At 43.1% G+C, this 19,269-nt stretch overlaps 1 protein-coding gene and 38 non-coding genes across 44 annotated transcripts in view; 38 read left to right on the plus strand and 1 right to left on the minus strand.

Annotated features, from left to right (window-relative positions):
* cfap54 (cilia and flagella associated 54) overlaps positions 1-19,269 on the minus strand; it is a 99,648-nt gene that overhangs the window by 42,790 nt on the left and 37,589 nt on the right. The window lies entirely within an intron of this gene.
* On the plus strand, positions 38-110 carry trnar-acg (transfer RNA arginine (anticodon ACG)). Its single transcript has one exon. It is a non-coding gene; the product is annotated as a tRNA-Arg (tRNA).
* trnah-gug (transfer RNA histidin (anticodon GUG)) lies at positions 507-578 on the plus strand. Its single transcript has one exon. It is a non-coding gene; the product is annotated as a tRNA-His (tRNA).
* Positions 787-859, plus strand: trnar-acg (transfer RNA arginine (anticodon ACG)). Its single transcript has one exon. It is a non-coding gene; the product is annotated as a tRNA-Arg (tRNA).
* On the plus strand, positions 1,256-1,327 carry trnah-gug (transfer RNA histidin (anticodon GUG)). The gene has a single exon. It is a non-coding gene; the product is annotated as a tRNA-His (tRNA).
* Positions 1,536-1,608, plus strand: trnar-acg (transfer RNA arginine (anticodon ACG)). Its single transcript has one exon. It is a non-coding gene; the product is annotated as a tRNA-Arg (tRNA).
* Positions 2,005-2,076, plus strand: trnah-gug (transfer RNA histidin (anticodon GUG)). Its single transcript has one exon. It is a non-coding gene; the product is annotated as a tRNA-His (tRNA).
* On the plus strand, positions 2,285-2,357 carry trnar-acg (transfer RNA arginine (anticodon ACG)). The gene has a single exon. It is a non-coding gene; the product is annotated as a tRNA-Arg (tRNA).
* Positions 2,754-2,825, plus strand: trnah-gug (transfer RNA histidin (anticodon GUG)). Its single transcript has one exon. It is a non-coding gene; the product is annotated as a tRNA-His (tRNA).
* On the plus strand, positions 3,034-3,106 carry trnar-acg (transfer RNA arginine (anticodon ACG)). Its single transcript has one exon. It is a non-coding gene; the product is annotated as a tRNA-Arg (tRNA).
* Positions 3,503-3,574, plus strand: trnah-gug (transfer RNA histidin (anticodon GUG)). The gene has a single exon. It is a non-coding gene; the product is annotated as a tRNA-His (tRNA).
* On the plus strand, positions 3,783-3,855 carry trnar-acg (transfer RNA arginine (anticodon ACG)). The gene has a single exon. It is a non-coding gene; the product is annotated as a tRNA-Arg (tRNA).
* On the plus strand, positions 4,252-4,323 carry trnah-gug (transfer RNA histidin (anticodon GUG)). Its single transcript has one exon. It is a non-coding gene; the product is annotated as a tRNA-His (tRNA).
* Positions 4,532-4,604, plus strand: trnar-acg (transfer RNA arginine (anticodon ACG)). Its single transcript has one exon. It is a non-coding gene; the product is annotated as a tRNA-Arg (tRNA).
* Positions 5,001-5,072, plus strand: trnah-gug (transfer RNA histidin (anticodon GUG)). Its single transcript has one exon. It is a non-coding gene; the product is annotated as a tRNA-His (tRNA).
* On the plus strand, positions 5,281-5,353 carry trnar-acg (transfer RNA arginine (anticodon ACG)). Its single transcript has one exon. It is a non-coding gene; the product is annotated as a tRNA-Arg (tRNA).
* trnah-gug (transfer RNA histidin (anticodon GUG)) lies at positions 5,750-5,821 on the plus strand. Its single transcript has one exon. It is a non-coding gene; the product is annotated as a tRNA-His (tRNA).
* trnar-acg (transfer RNA arginine (anticodon ACG)) lies at positions 6,030-6,102 on the plus strand. Its single transcript has one exon. It is a non-coding gene; the product is annotated as a tRNA-Arg (tRNA).
* Positions 6,779-6,851, plus strand: trnar-acg (transfer RNA arginine (anticodon ACG)). The gene has a single exon. It is a non-coding gene; the product is annotated as a tRNA-Arg (tRNA).
* trnah-gug (transfer RNA histidin (anticodon GUG)) lies at positions 7,248-7,319 on the plus strand. Its single transcript has one exon. It is a non-coding gene; the product is annotated as a tRNA-His (tRNA).
* On the plus strand, positions 7,528-7,600 carry trnar-acg (transfer RNA arginine (anticodon ACG)). Its single transcript has one exon. It is a non-coding gene; the product is annotated as a tRNA-Arg (tRNA).
* trnah-gug (transfer RNA histidin (anticodon GUG)) lies at positions 7,997-8,068 on the plus strand. The gene has a single exon. It is a non-coding gene; the product is annotated as a tRNA-His (tRNA).
* On the plus strand, positions 8,277-8,349 carry trnar-acg (transfer RNA arginine (anticodon ACG)). Its single transcript has one exon. It is a non-coding gene; the product is annotated as a tRNA-Arg (tRNA).
* trnah-gug (transfer RNA histidin (anticodon GUG)) lies at positions 8,746-8,817 on the plus strand. Its single transcript has one exon. It is a non-coding gene; the product is annotated as a tRNA-His (tRNA).
* trnar-acg (transfer RNA arginine (anticodon ACG)) lies at positions 9,026-9,098 on the plus strand. The gene has a single exon. It is a non-coding gene; the product is annotated as a tRNA-Arg (tRNA).
* Positions 9,765-9,837, plus strand: trnar-acg (transfer RNA arginine (anticodon ACG)). Its single transcript has one exon. It is a non-coding gene; the product is annotated as a tRNA-Arg (tRNA).
* Positions 10,234-10,305, plus strand: trnah-gug (transfer RNA histidin (anticodon GUG)). The gene has a single exon. It is a non-coding gene; the product is annotated as a tRNA-His (tRNA).
* Positions 10,514-10,586, plus strand: trnar-acg (transfer RNA arginine (anticodon ACG)). The gene has a single exon. It is a non-coding gene; the product is annotated as a tRNA-Arg (tRNA).
* Positions 10,983-11,054, plus strand: trnah-gug (transfer RNA histidin (anticodon GUG)). Its single transcript has one exon. It is a non-coding gene; the product is annotated as a tRNA-His (tRNA).
* trnar-acg (transfer RNA arginine (anticodon ACG)) lies at positions 11,263-11,335 on the plus strand. Its single transcript has one exon. It is a non-coding gene; the product is annotated as a tRNA-Arg (tRNA).
* trnar-acg (transfer RNA arginine (anticodon ACG)) lies at positions 12,012-12,084 on the plus strand. Its single transcript has one exon. It is a non-coding gene; the product is annotated as a tRNA-Arg (tRNA).
* On the plus strand, positions 12,481-12,552 carry trnah-gug (transfer RNA histidin (anticodon GUG)). Its single transcript has one exon. It is a non-coding gene; the product is annotated as a tRNA-His (tRNA).
* trnar-acg (transfer RNA arginine (anticodon ACG)) lies at positions 12,761-12,833 on the plus strand. Its single transcript has one exon. It is a non-coding gene; the product is annotated as a tRNA-Arg (tRNA).
* trnah-gug (transfer RNA histidin (anticodon GUG)) lies at positions 13,230-13,301 on the plus strand. The gene has a single exon. It is a non-coding gene; the product is annotated as a tRNA-His (tRNA).
* trnar-acg (transfer RNA arginine (anticodon ACG)) lies at positions 13,510-13,582 on the plus strand. The gene has a single exon. It is a non-coding gene; the product is annotated as a tRNA-Arg (tRNA).
* trnah-gug (transfer RNA histidin (anticodon GUG)) lies at positions 13,979-14,050 on the plus strand. Its single transcript has one exon. It is a non-coding gene; the product is annotated as a tRNA-His (tRNA).
* Positions 14,259-14,331, plus strand: trnar-acg (transfer RNA arginine (anticodon ACG)). Its single transcript has one exon. It is a non-coding gene; the product is annotated as a tRNA-Arg (tRNA).
* trnar-acg (transfer RNA arginine (anticodon ACG)) lies at positions 14,998-15,070 on the plus strand. Its single transcript has one exon. It is a non-coding gene; the product is annotated as a tRNA-Arg (tRNA).
* trnah-gug (transfer RNA histidin (anticodon GUG)) lies at positions 15,467-15,538 on the plus strand. The gene has a single exon. It is a non-coding gene; the product is annotated as a tRNA-His (tRNA).

The raw sequence follows: 19,269 nt of genomic DNA on the forward strand, positions 1-19,269 counted from the left end.
ATGGTGCGAGAAACATGCTCATGCCAGAGCTCGCGTAGGGCTAGTGGCGCAATGGATAACGCGTCTGACTACGGATCAGAAGATTCTAGGTTCGACTCCTGGCTAGCTCGTAATCACTTTAGGTTCAAAATGACTTCCTACTCGTTTCCAATGTTCCTGCTCTATAGACTGGGTATCAAAGTAAATTAACATCATCTGGAAAGAGACAAATCATGGCTAAATGGCCCTTTAAAAGCTGTCTCCAACTTTCAGTCACTTTCAGCCAGCCACATTGATCATGAAGCCTCTGCTATTTTCTAGTGTTACTTGCTAATCACCTTTCTTTGAAAAACAAAATTCGTCCATGAAGGAACAAAATCAGCAGTGCTAGATAAACCATCCATGGAACTTGACTGTTTTTTGCAAGACATCATTTAGGAAATCCACAGAGATAAAATAGTAGTAGGTTTGAGATCAAGAGCTCCAAATATATTATGGTTAGAACCAGTTACTTCAAAATACAAGCAGCCGTGATCGTATAGTGGTTAGTACTCTGCGTTGTGGTCGCAGCAACCCCGGTTCGAATCCGGGTCACGGCAGCAGTGGGGAGCTTACTTTCTTATATGTTGTAATGTACTCCAGCCTCGGCCTTTCTTAGCATAGTTTGAAACTGGACAACTCCAGCCAATATTTTCCTGCGTCAGGCCCCATATTTCCCGATTTTGAGCGGCGTTCTCCACACGACAAAAAAACACCCAGGTTTGCATGCAATGGTGCGAGAAACATGCTCATGCCAGAGCTCGCGTAGGGCTAGTGGCGCAATGGATAACGCGTCTGACTACGGATCAGAAGATTCTAGGTTCGACTCCTGGCTAGCTCGTAATCACTTTAGGTTCAAAATGACTTCCTACTCGTTTCCAATGTTCCTGCTCTATAGACTGGGTATCAAAGTAAATTAACATCATCTGGAAAGAGACAAATCATGGCTAAATGGCCCTTTAAAAGCTGTCTCCAACTTTCAGTCACTTTCAGCCAGCCACATTGATCATGAAGCCTCTGCTATTTTCTAGTGTTACTTGCTAATCACCTTTCTTTGAAAAACAAAATTCGTCCATGAAGGAACAAAATCAGCAGTGCTAGATAAACCATCCATGGAACTTGACTGTTTTTTGCAAGACATCATTTAGGAAATCCACAGAGATAAAATAGTAGTAGGTTTGAGATCAAGAGCTCCAAATATATTATGGTTAGAACCAGTTACTTCAAAATACAAGCAGCCGTGATCGTATAGTGGTTAGTACTCTGCGTTGTGGTCGCAGCAACCCCGGTTCGAATCCGGGTCACGGCAGCAGTGGGGAGCTTACTTTCTTATATGTTGTAATGTACTCCAGCCTCGGCCTTTCTTAGCATAGTTTGAAACTGGACAACTCCAGCCAATATTTTCCTGCGTCAGGCCCCATATTTCCCGATTTTGAGCGGCGTTCTCCACACGACAAAAAAACACCCAGGTTTGCATGCAATGGTGCGAGAAACATGCTCATGCCAGAGCTCGCGTAGGGCTAGTGGCGCAATGGATAACGCGTCTGACTACGGATCAGAAGATTCTAGGTTCGACTCCTGGCTAGCTCGTAATCACTTTAGGTTCAAAATGACTTCCTACTCGTTTCCAATGTTCCTGCTCTATAGACTGGGTATCAAAGTAAATTAACATCATCTGGAAAGAGACAAATCATGGCTAAATGGCCCTTTAAAAGCTGTCTCCAACTTTCAGTCACTTTCAGCCAGCCACATTGATCATGAAGCCTCTGCTATTTTCTAGTGTTACTTGCTAATCACCTTTCTTTGAAAAACAAAATTCGTCCATGAAGGAACAAAATCAGCAGTGCTAGATAAACCATCCATGGAACTTGACTGTTTTTTGCAAGACATCATTTAGGAAATCCACAGAGATAAAATAGTAGTAGGTTTGAGATCAAGAGCTCCAAATATATTATGGTTAGAACCAGTTACTTCAAAATACAAGCAGCCGTGATCGTATAGTGGTTAGTACTCTGCGTTGTGGTCGCAGCAACCCCGGTTCGAATCCGGGTCACGGCAGCAGTGGGGAGCTTACTTTCTTATATGTTGTAATGTACTCCAGCCTCGGCCTTTCTTAGCATAGTTTGAAACTGGACAACTCCAGCCAATATTTTCCTGCGTCAGGCCCCATATTTCCCGATTTTGAGCGGCGTTCTCCACACGACAAAAAAACACCCAGGTTTGCATGCAATGGTGCGAGAAACATGCTCATGCCAGAGCTCACGTAGGGCTAGTGGCGCAATGGATAACGCGTCTGACTACGGATCAGAAGATTCTAGGTTCGACTCCTGGCTAGCTCGTAATCACTTTAGGTTCAAAATGACTTCCTACTCGTTTCCAATGTTCCTGCTCTATAGACTGGGTATCAAAGTAAATTAACATCATCTGGAAAGAGACAAATCATGGCTAAATGGCCCTTTAAAAGCTGTCTCCAACTTTCAGTCACTTTCAGCCAGCCACATTGATCATGAAGCCTCTGCTATTTTCTAGTGTTACTTGCTAATCACCTTTCTTTGAAAAACAAAATTCGTCCATGAAGGAACAAAATCAGCAGTGCTAGATAAACCATCCATGGAACTTGACTGTTTTTTGCAAGACATCATTTAGGAAATCCACAGAGATAAAATAGTAGTAGGTTTGAGATCAAGAGCTCCAAATATATTATGGTTAGAACCAGTTACTTCAAAATACAAGCAGCCGTGATCGTATAGTGGTTAGTACTCTGCGTTGTGGTCGCAGCAACCCCGGTTCGAATCCGGGTCACGGCAGCAGTGGGGAGCTTACTTTCTTATATGTTGTAATGTACTCCAGCCTCGGCCTTTCTTAGCATAGTTTGAAACTGGACAACTCCAGCCAATATTTTCCTGCGTCAGGCCCCATATTTCCCGATTTTGAGCGGCGTTCTCCACACGACAAAAAAACACCCAGGTTTGCATGCAATGGTGCGAGAAACATGCTCATGCCAGAGCTCACGTAGGGCTAGTGGCGCAATGGATAACGCGTCTGACTACGGATCAGAAGATTCTAGGTTCGACTCCTGGCTAGCTCGTAATCACTTTAGGTTCAAAATGACTTCCTACTCGTTTCCAATGTTCCTGCTCTATAGACTGGGTATCAAAGTAAATTAACATCATCTGGAAAGAGACAAATCATGGCTAAATGGCCCTTTAAAAGCTGTCTCCAACTTTCAGTCACTTTCAGCCAGCCACATTGATCATGAAGCCTCTGCTATTTTCTAGTGTTACTTGCTAATCACCTTTCTTTGAAAAACAAAATTCGTCCATGAAGGAACAAAATCAGCAGTGCTAGATAAACCATCCATGGAACTTGACTGTTTTTTGCAAGACATCATTTAGGAAATCCACAGAGATAAAATAGTAGTAGGTTTGAGATCAAGAGCTCCAAATATATTATGGTTAGAACCAGTTACTTCAAAATACAAGCAGCCGTGATCGTATAGTGGTTAGTACTCTGCGTTGTGGTCGCAGCAACCCCGGTTCGAATCCGGGTCACGGCAGCAGTGGGGAGCTTACTTTCTTATATGTTGTAATGTACTCCAGCCTCGGCCTTTCTTAGCATAGTTTGAAACTGGACAACTCCAGCCAATATTTTCCTGCGTCAGGCCCCATATTTCCCGATTTTGAGCGGCGTTCTCCACACGACAAAAAAACACCCAGGTTTGCATGCAATGGTGCGAGAAACATGCTCATGCCAGAGCTCGCGTAGGGCTAGTGGCGCAATGGATAACGCGTCTGACTACGGATCAGAAGATTCTAGGTTCGACTCCTGGCTAGCTCGTAATCACTTTAGGTTCAAAATGACTTCCTACTCGTTTCCAATGTTCCTGCTCTATAGACTGGGTATCAAAGTAAATTAACATCATCTGGAAAGAGACAAATCATGGCTAAATGGCCCTTTAAAAGCTGTCTCCAACTTTCAGTCACTTTCAGCCAGCCACATTGATCATGAAGCCTCTGCTATTTTCTAGTGTTACTTGCTAATCACCTTTCTTTGAAAAACAAAATTCGTCCATGAAGGAACAAAATCAGCAGTGCTAGATAAACCATCCATGGAACTTGACTGTTTTTTGCAAGACATCATTTAGGAAATCCACAGAGATAAAATAGTAGTAGGTTTGAGATCAAGAGCTCCAAATATATTATGGTTAGAACCAGTTACTTCAAAATACAAGCAGCCGTGATCGTATAGTGGTTAGTACTCTGCGTTGTGGTCGCAGCAACCCCGGTTCGAATCCGGGTCACGGCAGCAGTGGGGAGCTTACTTTCTTATATGTTGTAATGTACTCCAGCCTCGGCCTTTCTTAGCATAGTTTGAAACTGGACAACTCCAGCCAATATTTTCCTGCGTCAGGCCCCATATTTCCCGATTTTGAGCGGCGTTCTCCACACGACAAAAAAACACCCAGGTTTGCATGCAATGGTGCGAGAAACATGCTCATGCCAGAGCTCGCGTAGGGCTAGTGGCGCAATGGATAACGCGTCTGACTACGGATCAGAAGATTCTAGGTTCGACTCCTGGCTAGCTCGTAATCACTTTAGGTTCAAAATGACTTCCTACTCGTTTCCAATGTTCCTGCTCTATAGACTGGGTATCAAAGTAAATTAACATCATCTGGAAAGAGACAAATCATGGCTAAATGGCCCTTTAAAAGCTGTCTCCAACTTTCAGTCACTTTCAGCCAGCCACATTGATCATGAAGCCTCTGCTATTTTCTAGTGTTACTTGCTAATCACCTTTCTTTGAAAAACAAAATTCGTCCATGAAGGAACAAAATCAGCAGTGCTAGATAAACCATCCATGGAACTTGACTGTTTTTTGCAAGACATCATTTAGGAAATCCACAGAGATAAAATAGTAGTAGGTTTGAGATCAAGAGCTCCAAATATATTATGGTTAGAACCAGTTACTTCAAAATACAAGCAGCCGTGATCGTATAGTGGTTAGTACTCTGCGTTGTGGTCGCAGCAACCCCGGTTCGAATCCGGGTCACGGCAGCAGTGGGGAGCTTACTTTCTTATATGTTGTAATGTACTCCAGCCTCGGCCTTTCTTAGCATAGTTTGAAACTGGACAACTCCAGCCAATATTTTCCTGCGTCAGGCCCCATATTTCCCGATTTTGAGCGGCGTTCTCCACACGACAAAAAAACACCCAGGTTTGCATGCAATGGTGCGAGAAACATGCTCATGCCAGAGCTCGCGTAGGGCTAGTGGCGCAATGGATAACGCGTCTGACTACGGATCAGAAGATTCTAGGTTCGACTCCTGGCTAGCTCGTAATCACTTTAGGTTCAAAATGACTTCCTACTCGTTTCCAATGTTCCTGCTCTATAGACTGGGTATCAAAGTAAATTAACATCATCTGGAAAGAGACAAATCATGGCTAAATGGCCCTTTAAAAGCTGTCTCCAACTTTCAGTCACTTTCAGCCAGCCACATTGATCATGAAGCCTCTGCTATTTTCTAGTGTTACTTGCTAATCACCTTTCTTTGAAAAACAAAATTCGTCCATGAAGGAACAAAATCAGCAGTGCTAGATAAACCATCCATGGAACTTGACTGTTTTTTGCAAGACATCATTTAGGAAATCCACAGAGATAAAATAGTAGTAGGTTTGAGATCAAGAGCTCCAAATATATTATGGTTAGAACCAGTTACTTCAAAATACAAGCAGCCGTGATCGTATAGTGGTTAGTACTCTGCGTTGTGGTCGCAGCAACCCCGGTTCGAATCCGGGTCACGGCAGCAGTGGGGAGCTTACTTTCTTATATGTTGTAATGTACTCCAGCCTCGGCCTTTCTTAGCATAGTTTGAAACTGGACAACTCCAGCCAATATTTTCCTGCGTCAGGCCCCATATTTCCCGATTTTGAGCGGCGTTCTCCACACGACAAAAAAACACCCAGGTTTGCATGCAATGGTGCGAGAAACATGCTCATGCCAGAGCTCGCGTAGGGCTAGTGGCGCAATGGATAACGCGTCTGACTACGGATCAGAAGATTCTAGGTTCGACTCCTGGCTAGCTCGTAATCACTTTAGGTTCAAAATGACTTCCTACTCGTTTCCAATGTTCCTGCTCTATAGACTGGGTATCAAAGTAAATTAACATCATCTGGAAAGAGACAAATCATGGCTAAATGGCCCTTTAAAAGCTGTCTCCAACTTTCAGTCACTTTCAGCCAGCCACATTGATCATGAAGCCTCTGCTATTTTCTAGTGTTACTTGCTAATCACCTTTCTTTGAAAAACAAAATTCGTCCATGAAGGAACAAAATCAGCAGTGCTAGATAAACCATCCATGGAACTTGACTGTTTTTTGCAAGACATCATTTAGGAAATCCACAGAGATAAAATAGTAGTAGGTTTGAGATCAAGAGCTCCAAATATATTATGGTTAGAACCAGTTACTTCAAAATACAAGCAGCCGTGATCGTATAGTGGTTAGTACTCTGCGTTGTGGTCGCAGCAACCCCGGTTCGAATTCGGGTCACGGCAGCAGTGGGGAGCTTACTTTCTTATATGTTGTAATGTACTCCAGCCTCGGCCTTTCTTAGCATAGTTTGAAACTGGACAACTCCAGCCAATATTTTCCTGCGTCAGGCCCCATATTTCCCGATTTTGAGCGGCGTTCTCCACACGACAAAAAAACACCCAGGTTTGCATGCAATGGTGCGAGAAACATGCTCATGCCAGAGCTCGCTTAGGGCTAGTGGCGCAATGGATAACGCGTCTGACTACGGATCAGAAGATTCTAGGTTCGACTCCTGGCTAGCTCGTAATCACTTTAGGTTCAAAATGACTTCCTACTCGTTTCCAATGTTCCTGCTCTATAGACTGGGTATCAAAGTAAATTAACATCATCTGGAAAGAGACAAATCATGGCTAAATGGCCCTTTAAAAGCTGTCTCCAACTTTCAGTCACTTTCAGCCAGCCACATTGATCATGAAGCCTCTGCTATTTTCTAGTGTTACTTGCTAATCACCTTTCTTTGAAAAACAAAATTCGTCCATGAAGGAACAAAATCAGCAGTGCTAGATAAACCATCCATGGAACTTGACTGTTTTTTGCAAGACATCATTTAGGAAATCCACAGAGATAAAATAGTAGTAGGTTTGAGATCAAGAGCTCCAAATATATTATGGTTAGAACCAGTTACTTCAAAATACAAGCAGCCGTGATCGTATAGTGGTTAGTACTCTGCGTTGTGGTCGCAGCAACCCCGGTTCGAATCCGGGTCACGGCAGCAGTGGGGAGCTTACTTTCTTATATGTTGTAATGTACTCCAGCCTCGGCCTTTCTTAGCATAGTTTGAAACTGGACAACTCCAGCCAATATTTTCCTGCGTCAGGCCCCATATTTCCCGATTTTGAGCGGCGTTCTCCACACGACAAAAAAACACCCAGGTTTGCATGCAATGGTGCGAGAAACATGCTCATGCCAGAGCTCGCGTAGGGCTAGTGGCGCAATGGATAACGCGTCTGACTACGGATCAGAAGATTCTAGGTTCGACTCCTGGCTAGCTCGTAATCACTTTAGGTTCAAAATGACTTCCTACTCGTTTCCAATGTTCCTGCTCTATAGACTGGGTATCAAAGTAAATTAACATCATCTGGAAAGAGACAAATCATGGCTAAATGGCCCTTTAAAAGCTGTCTCCAACTTTCAGTCACTTTCAGCCAGCCACATTGATCATGAAGCCTCTGCTATTTTCTAGTGTTACTTGCTAATCACCTTTCTTTGAAAAACAAAATTCGTCCATGAAGGAACAAAATCAGCAGTGCTAGATAAACCATCCATGGAACTTGACTGTTTTTTGCAAGACATCATTTAGGAAATCCACAGAGATAAAATAGTAGTAGGTTTGAGATCAAGAGCTCCAAATATATTATGGTTAGAACCAGTTACTTCAAAATACAAGCAGCCGTGATCGTATAGTGGTTAGTACTCTGCGTTGTGGTCGCAGCAACCCTGGTTCGAATCCGGGTCACGGCAGCAGTGGGGAGCTTACTTTCTTATATGTTGTAATGTACTCCAGCCTCGGCCTTTCTTAGCATAGTTTGAAACTGGACAACTCCAGCCAATATTTTCCTGCGTCAGGCCCCATATTTCCCGATTTTGAGCGGCGTTCTCCACACGACAAAAAAACACCCAGGTTTGCATGCAATGGTGCGAGAAACATGCTCATGCCAGAGCTCACGTAGGGCTAGTGGCGCAATGGATAACGCGTCTGACTACGGATCAGAAGATTCTAGGTTCGACTCCTGGCTAGCTCGTAATCACTTTAGGTTCAAAATGACTTCCTACTCGTTTCCAATGTTCCTGCTCTATAGACTGGGTATCAAAGTAAATTAACATCATCTGGAAAGAGACAAATCATGGCTAAATGGCCCTTTAAAAGCTGTCTCCAACTTTCAGTCACTTTCAGCCAGCCACATTGATCATGAAGCCTCTGCTATTTTCTAGTGTTACTTGCTAATCACCTTTCTTTGAAAAACAAAATTCGTCCATGAAGGAACAAAATCAGCAGTGCTAGATAAACCATCCATGGAACTTGACTGTTTTTTGCAAGACATCATTTAGGAAATCCACAGAGATAAAATAGTAGTAGGTTTGAGATCAAGAGCTCCAAATATATTATGGTTAGAACCAGTTACTTCAAAATACAAGCAGCCGTGATCGTATAGTGGTTAGTACTCTGCGTTGTGGTCGCAGCAACCCCGGTTCGAATCCGGGTCACGGCAGCAGTGGGGAGCTTACTTTCTTATATGTTGTAATGTACTCCAGCCTCGGCCTTTCTTAGCATAGTTTGAAACTGGACAACTCCAGCCAATATTTTCCTGCGTCAGGCCCCATATTTCCCGATTTTGAGCGGCGTTCTCCACACGACAAAAAAACACCCAGGTTTGCATGCAATGGTGCGAGAAACATGCTCATGCCAGAGCTCACGTAGGGCTAGTGGCGCAATGGATAACGCGTCTGACTACGGATCAGAAGATTCTAGGTTCGACTCCTGGCTAGCTCGTAATCACTTTAGGTTCAAAATGACTTCCTACTCGTTTCCAATGTTCCTGCTCTATAGACTGGGTATCAAAGTAAATTAACATCATCTGGAAAGAGACAAATCATGGCTAAATGGCCCTTTAAAAGCTGTCTCCAACCAGTCACTTTCAGCCAGCCACATTGATCATGGAGCCTCTGCTATTTTCTAGTGTTACTTGCTAATCACCTTTCTTTGAAAAACAAAATTCGTCCATGAAGGAACAAAATCAGCAGTGCTAGATAAACCATCCATGGAACTTGACTGTTTTTTGCAAGACATCATTTAGGAAATCCACAGAGATAAAATAGTAGTAGGTTTGAGATCAAGAGCTCCAAATATATTATGGTTAGAACCAGTTACTTCAAAATACAAGCAGCTGTGATCGTATAGTGGTCTGCGTTGTGGTCGCAGCAACCCCGGTTCGAATCCGGGTCACGGCAGCAGTGGGGAGCTTACTTTCTTATATGTTGTAATGTACTCCAGCCTCGGCCTTTCTTAGCATAGTTTGAAACTGGACAACTCCAGCCAATATTTTCCTGCGTCAGGCCCCATATTTCCCGATTTTGAGCGGCGTTCTCCACACGACAAAAAAACACCCAGGTTTGCATGCAATGGTGCGAGAAACATGCTCATGCCAGAGCTCGCGTAGGGCTAGTGGCGCAATGGATAACGCGTCTGACTACGGATCAGAAGATTCTAGGTTCGACTCCTGGCTAGCTCGTAATCACTTTAGGTTCAAAATGACTTCCTACTCGTTTCCAATGTTCCTGCTCTATAGACTGGGTATCAAAGTAAATTAACATCATCTGGAAAGAGACAAATCATGGCTAAATGGCCCTTTAAAAGCTGTCTCCAACTTTCAGTCACTTTCAGCCAGCCACATTGATCATGAAGCCTCTGCTATTTTCTAGTGTTACTTGCTAATCACCTTTCTTTGAAAAACAAAATTCGTCCATGAAGGAACAAAATCAGCAGTGCTAGATAAACCATCCATGGAACTTGACTGTTTTTTGCAAGACATCATTTAGGAAATCCACAGAGATAAAATAGTAGTAGGTTTGAGATCAAGAGCTCCAAATATATTATGGTTAGAACCAGTTACTTCAAAATACAAGCAGCCGTGATCGTATAGTGGTTAGTACTCTGCGTTGTGGTCGCAGCAACCCCGGTTCGAATCCGGGTCACGGCAGCAGTGGGGAGCTTACTTTCTTATATGTTGTAATGTACTCCAGCCTCGGCCTTTCTTAGCATAGTTTGAAACTGGACAACTCCAGCCAATATTTTCCTGCGTCAGGCCCCATATTTCCCGATTTTGAGCGGCGTTCTCCACACGACAAAAAAACACCCAGGTTTGCATGCAATGGTGCGAGAAACATGCTCATGCCAGAGCTCGCGTAGGGCTAGTGGCGCAATGGATAACGCGTCTGACTACGGATCAGAAGATTCTAGGTTCGACTCCTGGCTAGCTCGTAATCACTTTAGGTTCAAAATGACTTCCTACTCGTTTCCAATGTTCCTGCTCTATAGACTGGGTATCAAAGTAAATTAACATCATCTGGAAAGAGACAAATCATGGCTAAATGGCCCTTTAAAAGCTGTCTCCAACTTTCAGTCACTTTCAGCCAGCCACATTGATCATGAAGCCTCTGCTATTTTCTAGTGTTACTTGCTAATCACCTTTCTTTGAAAAACAAAATTCGTCCATGAAGGAACAAAATCAGCAGTGCTAGATAAACCATCCATGGAACTTGACTGTTTTTTGCAAGACATCATTTAGGAAATCCACAGAGATAAAATAGTAGTAGGTTTGAGATCAAGAGCTCCAAATATATTATGGTTAGAACCAGTTACTTCAAAATACAAGCAGCCGTGATCGTATAGTGGTTAGTACTCTGCGTTGTGGTCGCAGCAACCCCGGTTCGAATCCGGGTCACGGCAGCAGTGGGGAGCTTACTTTCTTATATGTTGTAATGTACTCCAGCCTCGGCCTTTCTTAGCATAGTTTGAAACTGGACAACTCCAGCCAATATTTTCCTGCGTCAGGCCCCATATTTCCCGATTTTGAGCGGCGTTCTCCACACGACAAAAAAACACCCAGGTTTGCATGCAATGGTGCGAGAAACATGCTCATGCCAGAGCTCGCGTAGGGCTAGTGGCGCAATGGATAACGCGTCTGACTACGGATCAGAAGATTCTAGGTTCGACTCCTGGCTAGCTCGTAATCACTTTAGGTTCAAAATGACTTCCTACTCGTTTCCAATGTTCCTGCTCTATAGACTGGGTATCAAAGTAAATTAACATCATCTGGAAAGAGACAAATCATGGCTAAATGGCCCTTTAAAAGCTGTCTCCAACTTTCAGTCACTTTCAGCCAGCCACATTGATCATGAAGCCTCTGCTATTTTCTAGTGTTACTTGCTAATCACCTTTCTTTGAAAAACAAAATTCGTCCATGAAGGAACAAAATCAGCAGTGCTAGATAAACCATCCATGGAACTTGACTGTTTTTTGCAAGACATCATTTAGGAAATCCACAGAGATAAAATAGTAGTAGGTTTGAGATCAAGAGCTCCAAATATATTATGGTTAGAACCAGTTACTTCAAAATACAAGCAGCCGTGATCGTATAGTGGTTAGTACTCTGCGTTGTGGTCGCAGCAACCCCGGTTCGAATTCGGGTCACGGCAGCAGTGGGGAGCTTACTTTCTTATATGTTGTAATGTACTCCAGCCTCGGCCTTTCTTAGCATAGTTTGAAACTGGACAACTCCAGCCAATATTTTCCTGCGTCAGGCCCCATATTTCCCGATTTTGAGCGGCGTTCTCCACACGACAAAAAAACACCCAGGTTTGCATGCAATGGTGCGAGAAACATGCTCATGCCAGAGCTCGCTTAGGGCTAGTGGCGCAATGGATAACGCGTCTGACTACGGATCAGAAGATTCTAGGTTCGACTCCTGGCTAGCTCGTAATCACTTTAGGTTCAAAATGACTTCCTACTCGTTTCCAATGTTCCTGCTCTATAGACTGGGTATCAAAGTAAATTAACATCATCTGGAAAGAGACAAATCATGGCTAAATGGCCCTTTAAAAGCTGTCTCCAACTTTCAGTCACTTTCAGCCAGCCACATTGATCATGAAGCCTCTGCTATTTTCTAGTGTTACTTGCTAATCACCTTTCTTTGAAAAACAAAATTCGTCCATGAAGGAACAAAATCAGCAGTGCTAGATAAACCATCCATGGAACTTGACTGTTTTTTGCAAGACATCATTTAGGAAATCCACAGAGATAAAATAGTAGTAGGTTTGAGATCAAGAGCTCCAAATATATTATGGTTAGAACCAGTTACTTCAAAATACAAGCAGCCGTGATCGTATAGTGGTTAGTACTCTGCGTTGTGGTCGCAGCAACCCCGGTTCGAATCCGGGTCACGGCAGCAGTGGGGAGCTTACTTTCTTATATGTTGTAATGTACTCCAGCCTCGGCCTTTCTTAGCATAGTTTGAAACTGGACAACTCCAGCCAATATTTTCCTGCGTCAGGCCCCATATTTCCCGATTTTGAGCGGCGTTCTCCACACGACAAAAAAACACCCAGGTTTGCATGCAATGGTGCGAGAAACATGCTCATGCCAGAGCTCGCGTAGGGCTAGTGGCGCAATGGATAACGCGTCTGACTACGGATCAGAAGATTCTAGGTTCGACTCCTGGCTAGCTCGTAATCACTTTAGGTTCAAAATGACTTCCTACTCGTTTCCAATGTTCCTGCTCTATAGACTGGGTATCAAAGTAAATTAACATCATCTGGAAAGAGACAAATCATGGCTAAATGGCCCTTTAAAAGCTGTCTCCAACTTTCAGTCACTTTCAGCCAGCCACATTGATCATGAAGCCTCTGCTATTTTCTAGTGTTACTTGCTAATCACCTTTCTTTGAAAAACAAAATTCGTCCATGAAGGAACAAAATCAGCAGTGCTAGATAAACCATCCATGGAACTTGACTGTTTTTTGCAAGACATCATTTAGGAAATCCACAGAGATAAAATAGTAGTAGGTTTGAGATCAAGAGCTCCAAATATATTATGGTTAGAACCAGTTACTTCAAAATACAAGCAGCCGTGATCGTATAGTGGTTAGTACTCTGCGTTGTGGTCGCAGCAACCCTGGTTCGAATCCGGGTCACGGCAGCAGTGGGGAGCTTACTTTCTTATATGTTGTAATGTACTCCAGCCTCGGCCTTTCTTAGCATAGTTTGAAACTGGACAACTCCAGCCAATATTTTCCTGCGTCAGGCCCCATATTTCCCGATTTTGAGCGGCGTTCTCCACACGACAAAAAAACACCCAGGTTTGCATGCAATGGTGCGAGAAACATGCTCATGCCAGAGCTCACGTAGGGCTAGTGGCGCAATGGATAACGCGTCTGACTACGGATCAGAAGATTCTAGGTTCGACTCCTGGCTAGCTCGTAATCACTTTAGGTTCAAAATGACTTCCTACTCGTTTCCAATGTTCCTGCTCTATAGACTGGGTATCAAAGTAAATTAACATCATCTGGAAAGAGACAAATCATGGCTAAATGGCCCTTTAAAAGCTGTCTCCAACTTTCAGTCACTTTCAGCCAGCCACATTGATCATGAAGCCTCTGCTATTTTCTAGTGTTACTTGCTAATCACCTTTCTTTGAAAAACAAAATTCGTCCATGAAGGAACAAAATCAGCAGTGCTAGATAAACCATCCATGGAACTTGACTGTTTTTTGCAAGACATCATTTAGGAAATCCACAGAGATAAAATAGTAGTAGGTTTGAGATCAAGAGCTCCAAATATATTATGGTTAGAACCAGTTACTTCAAAATACAAGCAGCCGTGATCGTATAGTGGTTAGTACTCTGCGTTGTGGTCGCAGCAACCCCGGTTCGAATCCGGGTCACGGCAGCAGTGGGGAGCTTACTTTCTTATATGTTGTAATGTACTCCAGCCTCGGCCTTTCTTAGCATAGTTTGAAACTGGACAACTCCAGCCAATATTTTCCTGCGTCAGGCCCCATATTTCCCGATTTTGAGCGGCGTTCTCCACACGACAAAAAAACACCCAGGTTTGCATGCAATGGTGCGAGAAACATGCTCATGCCAGAGCTCACGTAGGGCTAGTGGCGCAATGGATAACGCGTCTGACTACGGATCAGAAGATTCTAGGTTCGACTCCTGGCTAGCTCGTAATCACTTTAGGTTCAAAATGACTTCCTACTCGTTTCCAATGTTCCTGCTCTATAGACTGGGTATCAAAGTAAATTAACATCATCTGGAAAGAGACAAATCATGGCTAAATGGCCCTTTAAAAGCTGTCTCCAACCAGTCACTTTCAGCCAGCCACATTGATCATGGAGCCTCTGCTATTTTCTAGTGTTACTTGCTAATCACCTTTCTTTGAAAAACAAAATTCGTCCATGAAGGAACAAAATCAGCAGTGCTAGATAAACCATCCATGGAACTTGACTGTTTTTTGCAAGACATCATTTAGGAAATCCACAGAGATAAAATAGTAGTAGGTTTGAGATCAAGAGCTCCAAATATATTATGGTTAGAACCAGTTACTTCAAAATACAAGCAGCTGTGATCGTATAGTGGTCTGCGTTGTGGTCGCAGCAACCCCGGTTCGAATCCGGGTCACGGCAGCAGTGGGGAGCTTACTTTCTTATATGTTGTAATGTACTCCAGCCTCGGCCTTTCTTAGCATAGTTTGAAACTGGACAACTCCAGCCAATATTTTCCTGCGTCAGGCCCCATATTTCCCGATTTTGAGCGGCGTTCTCCACACGACAAAAAAACACCCAGGTTTGCATGCAATGGTGCGAGAAACATGCTCATGCCAGAGCTCGCGTAGGGCTAGTGGCGCAATGGATAACGCGTCTGACTACGGATCAGAAGATTCTAGGTTCGACTCCTGGCTAGCTCGTAATCACTTTAGGTTCAAAATGACTTCCTACTCGTTTCCAATGTTCCTGCTCTATAGACTGGGTATCAAAGTAAATTAACATCATCTGGAAAGAGACAAATCATGGCTAAATGGCCCTTTAAAAGCTGTCTCCAACTTTCAGTCACTTTCAGCCAGCCACATTGATCATGAAGCCTCTGCTATTTTCTAGTGTTACTTGCTAATCACCTTTCTTTGAAAAACAAAATTCGTCCATGAAGGAACAAAATCAGCAGTGCTAGATAAACCATCCATGGAACTTGACTGTTTTTTGCAAGACATCATTTAGGAAATCCACAGAGATAAAATAGTAGTAGGTTTGAGATCAAGAGCTCCAAATATATTATGGTTAGAACCAGTTACTTCAAAATACAAGCAGCCGTGATCGTATAGTGGTTAGTACTCTGCGTTGTGGTCGCAGCAACCCCGGTTCGAATCCGGGTCACGGCAGCAGTGGGGAGCTTACTTTCTTATATGTTGTAATGTACTCCAGCCTCGGCCTTTCTTAGCATAGTTTGAAACTGGACAACTCCAGCCAATATTTTCCTGCGTCAGGCCCCATATTTCCCGATTTTGAGCGGCGTTCTCCACACGACAAAAAAACACCCAGGTTTGCATGCAATGGTGCGAGAAACATGCTCATGCCAGAGCTCACGTAGGGCTAGTGGCGCTCCCCGTCGCCTGTCGGTCGAGCTCATCCATCATTTCAGAGCCAATCATCTTGCGTATCGCTACCAAGATTCTACCAAGATTTGACCAATCGGAGGCCGCCCTGCTACCAAGAATGGCGACAGCCAATCACCGTCCGTTGCGTCTACCAAGATTTGACCAATCACACTCGCTATTGCTACCAAGATTGACGCCGGAAGCCACGCCCCTAGAAATCAACGTCAGGTCCCTTCAACGGAAAGTCAAGTCCTTCACCAGCATTTCTTTTCGACCCGACGTCTTTGCTATAGTTTGGGTAAGTTCATCGTCAACCATTTATTGAAAATATGTGGTTTACATTGGTGGCGAGCCAGCACGCTAGCGAGCTAATGTCATATCCACGTAACCTGGCTATCTCACACTAGTTGAAGTCGCGAACGACTCTCCATTCATAACCAGCTGACGTCAGCTGATATGATACTATGCTTTATTTTAGGCAGCTGACAACACTAGTGTGTTAGCCTGTCTGTTTACATAGCACATTATGTAGCTTTAGCCCCTGTGTATATGAATTGTTTCAGAATGTTATAGTGTTAAGTTACAGGTTGTAAAGCAGTTGAGAATAAGACATGTAATGCATAGGTCCAGTAAGGTACTCACCTGGTAACTAGTTTTAAAAAATTAAATTGTTTACAGATTCTGTATAGTAAGTACATTATTAGAAAACACTGTATCACAGACAGACAGAGGCAACTAAATGTTGCATAACCTCTTTTGCATGAGAAGTAATGGACACAGAGTGTAATTTATGTTAGTTTAGCTAGATTGGAGATCAGGATACAAGGATGTATTGTCATATGCATAAATAAACAAGTTATCAATGCAATGACATTCTTAGTTTGCTGGATCACTATTCTGTAGTGAAATATACTAAAAGTAAATATGAAATTAAGAAAGAAGAAAGAAATTATAACATAACATATAGCAGGCCATAATTTTACATTATAAGAGGACAGACCAAGCATATTCTCACTGTGTTTTGTTTTTCCCCCCAATCATACAGAATGGAGCCTAAATTTAGGAGGAGGGGGGATGGCCATGCTAGCCTCTTTGACACAGAGGAAGCAAAACGAATTAAGAGGGAGAACAGGCCATGAGTGCGGGCTCTGTCGCCTGAGAGGGTGAAAGAGTGCGAAGATGGCTGTTCTGCGTCGCGGTGGAGACCCGGAGAATATGCAGCATGTCCTGGGCCAACATCAGATGCAGTTTGGGATATTCAGGGGCCAAACTTTTCAATGGGTGGCAGAAAATGCGTTGGGGTATGCGGGTTATGTGGTGGCATCAATGTCAGAGGAGTCAGGAAACTCTGATTCACACAACAACCTCGTCAACAAAAGAGCCTTCCAGGGGTACATCTCACATTATCCGGCAGGCCGTTATGCCATCCAGGTCAAGCCACCTCCACACAGCCACCCTCCAACTCACCACGGCCCTCAGCCTCTTCACGAGCTGCAACCACCACACAGCTGCCCTCCACCTCACCACGGCCCTCAGCCTCTTCACGAGCTACAACCGCCACACAGCCGCCCTCCAGCTCACCACGGCCCTCAGCCTCTTCACGAGCTGCAACCACCACACAGCTGCCCTCCACCTCACCACGGCCCTCAGCCTCTTCACGAGCTACAACCGCCACACAGCCGCCCTCCAGCTCACCACGGCCCTCAGCCTCTTCACGAGCTGCAACCACCACACAGTTGCCCTCCAGCTCACCACGGCCCTCAGCCTCTTCTCGAGCTACAATCGCCACACAGCCGCCCTCCAGCTCACCACGGCCCTCAGCCTCTTCACGAGCTGCAACCACCACACAGCTGCCCTCCAGCTCACCACGGCCCTCAGCCTCTTTGCGAGCAGGCCATCTCCACCTCAAAAATCACCTTCGTCAGCCCAGAGAGCCTGCCTCCTGCAGTTGAAAGGAAAGGCAGACCCTGTATGCCTAACAGCAGTGTGGCAAATCCCCACATCTTTGTTTTGCCTCCTAATACTGCAGGGATGGCCAAGTTAAAACAAAGACTGAACATAACTCCATCTGCTGGTCTTAGGCCGCCCTTCCTTGCAGCTCTCGAGCCGCCTCTCCAGGCAGCTCCCCAACCTCTCAGACCTCTCCTGCTTGCGCCCAGACCTCTCCTGTGTGCAGCCCAACCTCACCTGCCTGCACCACAACCTCTCTTGCCTGCCTTCCAATCTGTGGTTCCTGCAGGTTCTTCCCTTACAGATGTGCCTTACACCACTCAGCATTATCACAAGAGGAAAAGACAGGAGGAGGAACAGAGTGGCAAAAGGAAGAGGAAATACTCGAGGAAGAGTGACGCCATCACCTGCAAGCAGTGTCAGAGGGAGCGGGACCCTGCCACCCACCAGCAGTACTTTGGGAATTGGTACTGCCAGGCCACAGCCACCGTGACTCTGGCTGAGTGGAGGGCTGCACTTGAAGCCCGGGGATATGGCACAAAAAAAGATACTCGACCCTGATAACTCTGTTCACATTAGCCTATATTGAATTGTATTATATACTATTTCATATACTGTATTGTATTCTAGTAATATAGTATTAATAATAATCTATTATATTCTATTATACGATACTATATTCTATTCTATTCTATTACATGGTATTATATTATATTATATTATATGGTATTATATTATATTTTATTATATTATATTGCATTATATTGCATTATATTATATATATATATTATTTTAGTAATAATAGTATTAATAATAATCTATTATATTCTATTATACGATACTATATTCTATTCTATTCTATTACATGGTATTATATTATATTATATGGTATTATATTATATTATATTTTATTATATTATATTTTATTATATTGCATTATATTATATATATATTATTCTAGTAACAATAGTATTTATAATATATATTTTTTATTGTATTATATATATTCTGTTCTATTTTGTTCCATTACATTGTATTCCTGTTGATTTTATTTATTGTTGATAAATGTATATACCACTGATTGCACTGATTTTATTACTGTACTGTTTTTTAAAATTTGTTTATAATAAATATGTTATTAAGATGACTCAATACAAGTGTTCTTTTTCATTCAAATACAATGTATAGCATACCACTGAATTATATTATATACAATAAATATATATATACTCTTCTAGTAATAATAGTATTAATAATAATCTATTTTATTAGCCTATATTATATTAAATTATATTATAATATTATATATAAACTATTCTGTCCTGTTCCTAAATGATAGGCTATTAATTAATCACAATGGCAAGTGTATAAAGTTAATAGTCAATGCTTGTGATAAACAAAATATTGTAATATTTACATACACCACACACTGCTTAATTTCTACCATAGATTAAGCACAACAGACAATATTAACACACCGTTTGAACCGCCTTAATAATAAAGCCAATTACATCTTTCATATCATTACAACACGGGATACGAGGCGATGATCATCAGCCGTGTTT

Source organism: Sebastes fasciatus, chromosome 16 (genome assembly GCF_043250625.1).
Source record: "Sebastes fasciatus isolate fSebFas1 chromosome 16, fSebFas1.pri, whole genome shotgun sequence".
Lineage (NCBI taxonomy): Eukaryota > Metazoa > Chordata > Actinopteri > Perciformes > Sebastidae > Sebastes > Sebastes fasciatus.